General features: G+C 47.8%; 1 pseudogene; it reads left to right on the forward strand.

The window, feature by feature from the left end:
* The first annotated feature begins 1,980 nt into the window (after nt 1–1,980).
* Nucleotides 1,981–2,448, forward strand: LOC101989184 (annotated as a pseudogene).
* Nucleotides 2,449–3,426: the final 978 nt, after the last annotated feature.

Below are 3,426 nucleotides of genomic sequence, written 5' to 3' on the forward strand. Positions count from 1 at the left end.
CTCAGAAGGGGCTGCTCTTAAATGGACTACAACCTGGGGATGTCCCTCACTGCTGCCCTTTCTGCAACCAACAAGGACCTCTGTTCTCTGCTGGTGAACATCTTTGGGACCCACCCATCTTCAGATCTGGCAAAATCCCATGCTAAGCCCCCAAGCTTGGCCCAGAACCAGCTCAGCTCAGAGAGTATCTGAGGATGCTCCATTTGATCTCTTGCCTGCAATATTTATCACAGCCCTAAGAAGAAATCAAGAGGCCTGAGGAAGTCTGTCCCTCTTGCTCTTCCCTACATCCTAGATTGGCCAGGCCTCATGGGTCCCTGCTCAGATCTTCTCTCTTGTCTTATATAGTCTCAGAAGCCTTTAGCCTCTAGAAGTCAGACCAAAACCTGATAGTTTCTGTCACAGCGCTGGCCACAGCAGCTCTCAGTGGCCTGAAAATGGTCCCTTTTTCACATCAAAATTTGTGTGGACTCAGAGAACTAGATCATCATAGCAGCAAATGGCCTGTTTCTATCTCATGCAGCCTGTTGTTTCTTCAGCCCCTCCTTTAAAAGCATGCCTGTTTCCTTGGTCTCTGCCCAGCTCACTTACCCTCCTGTCTGCTGAGGCTGTGTGGTATGGTTTCCTCTTTAAAATGCTTCTCTGAAAAATTTCACTGTCTCTCTGCTAGTACACCTGCAAAGGCTGAGGGTCCCAAGAGGCAGCCTGGAGTTGTAAGTGCCCCTGTCCCCTCTCTGTCCTGCACCAGCCTGCCCTTAACTCCCAGCATACCCTTCTCCATGGGGTGCCTGTCTGGATCCCTGTCTCACACTCGGCCTCTGTGTCACCCTCAGTCTTTCCCAGCTGGTAAGTTTTCACCCCACAAATCAGAGCAAAGCTCGTGTTCTCTTCCTCCTCCCCCTGCCCACAGCTCTCTCCTCTTCCTGCCCACAGCGCCTGCTTCCTGCAGCATTTGTAACCTGCCCTGTCAGTCACAGCTCAGTACCTAAAGAGTCTTCCAAAAATAAATAAATAAGCAAATAAATCAATAAAATGGGGTTTTAGTAAGCCAGCGCCCCCTAAAACAGTGGTTCTCAACCTGGGGGTCGAGACCCCTTTAGGGTCACATATTGGATACCCCGAATATCAGATATTTACACTACAATTAATAACAGTAACAAAATTGCAGTTATGAAGCATCCACTGTTGTTCTTTTGAAAAACTACAACTCCCAGACTCCCCCTGGACTATGGTTGCCTGTGTGCGCACCTGCGCGCAGGTATGGGATATTCTTCCCAGATTGCCTTGTGCCCCCCGTTAAAAGGCAGGGCCACACGAGGCCCCTTTCTCTCGTCCTGCCTTTTCCTCGTGTGTCCCACATCCTTCGTCCTTTTGTGTTTCCCTCCCCCATTAAAGTGGACCCATGTGGGAGCCGCCGTGTCGTGTCTGTGTTTGTTCCGCCGTGCGTGTCTGTCCTGTGCCCCGTGTTAAAGAAGAACACGCCCTGCCCCCTTTTATTATTTTTTAAGAAGAACATCCACAAAGGTAATTTTATGGTTAGGGGGTCACCACAACACGAGGAACTGTAGTCAAGGCTCACAGCGTTAGGAAGGCTGAGAACCTCTGCCCTACAACCTGGTCGGCTCAGACTGTATTCACAGGGGTGGAACTTCCGGCCACACTCACACCTCTCTCTTTGCTGCCACCCCAGCAAGCCACTGCCACCCGATAAACTGCCTACCTTTTCCCACCCCCACCCCCCCACACACACCCCCGCTTTGGCTAAAGGTCTGTCTCAGTGTTAACAGTTTCCAACTATGTTCCATGAAACATCATACTAGACTAAAAAACACGTGTTGCCGTGTGAATAACTTGGCTGTGTCAATTGTCTCCTGTTGGCCGGCGGTCGTCATGTCCGTCCAGACTTCTAGAGCACGTGTTAATTTTATCTTTAAAAGTTAATTTAGAGCTCTTCCACGGGAGGCCTACACGCCGCCGATGTGCCGCCGCCATGTCTCTCGTGATCCCTGAGAAGTTCCAGCACATCCTGCGAGTACTCAACACCAACATCGATGGGCGGCGGAAAATAGCCTTTGCCATCACTGCCATTAAGGGTGTGGGGCGGAGATACGCTCATGTGGTGTTGAGGAAAGCGGACATTGACCTCACCAAGAGGGCTGGAGAGCTCATGGAGGACGAGGTGGAGCATGTGATCACCATCATGCAGAATCCCCGGCAGTACAAGATCCCAGACTGGTTCTTGAACAGACAGAAGGATGTGAAGGACGGGAAGTACAGCCAGGTTCTGGCCAGCGCCTGGACAACAAGCTGCGTGAGGACCTAGAGCGACTGAAGAAGATTCGGGCCCATAGAGGGCTGCGCCACTTCTGGGGCCTCCGTGTCCAAGGCCAGCACACCAAGACCACTGGTCGCCGGGGCCGCACTGTGGGTGTATCCAAGAAGAAATGAGTCCCTGGGTCTTCGATGTTAATAAATAGTTTATATGCCTGGGGGGAAAAAAGTTAATTTAGAAAACAAGGCCCATCACTCTTAAGCTCTTGAGACCTGCCTAAAAATTAAGAGCAGCACATTTGGAGGCTGGAGAGACGGGTCAGCTGTTAAGAGCTCTTGTGGAGAAACTGGGTTCAATTCCCAGCAATCACATGGTGGCTCACAGCTGTCTGTAACTCCAGTTCCAGGGGATCCGACACCCACTTCTGGCCTCTGCAAACACCAGACATGCAAGTGGTGCACAGACACACATGCGAGCTAAACACCCATACACATAAAATTAAATTAAAATCATAAAAAAGGTATACACATTTTTTTTTGTTCAAACTAACTTCCTAAACTTTAATCTGACTTCTTAAGTTTTCACTCGCCTATTTTAAAATATATACATTTGGTATTTCAAAACTGATAAGTTTTCATTTTTTAAATCAAAAAGTTGTTTGAAAAATTTTTTTCTAACAATTACAAGGTTAATATACAAGGTTTTGTTTGGTTTGGGTTTTGGTTTTAGGGTTTTATTTTATTTTGTTTTGTTTTGTTTTGTTTTGTTGCCTTTCTTGGTAACAAGGTAACCTACAGCTCTTGCTTCAGATACACTTTGGAATTTACTGTGTTAAGTCTCATAAAATGCTGAAATGTTTTGAGAATTAGGAAATGCCTGACTGATTGTCGTCATGGCAACACTGTCTTGAGCTAAAATGACCAAGGCAGAGTTTAAAGATCTCAGCAAACTGTGAAGGTCCAGGTAACTTTTATGATGTAGAAAAGATAAAGCAATTATAATATACGCTCAGGGGCTAGAGAGGTGACTTCACAGTTGAGAGTACGTGTTGCTCTTGCAAAGGACCCTGGTTCAATTCCCAGCATCCACATCACGACATACAACCGCCGGCAATTCCAGTTCGATAGGACCCAAAGCCTTCTCCTCATGCACAT

Source organism: Microtus ochrogaster, chromosome 10 (assembly GCF_000317375.1).
Source record: "Microtus ochrogaster isolate Prairie Vole_2 chromosome 10, MicOch1.0, whole genome shotgun sequence".
Taxonomy (NCBI): domain Eukaryota; kingdom Metazoa; phylum Chordata; class Mammalia; order Rodentia; family Cricetidae; genus Microtus; species Microtus ochrogaster.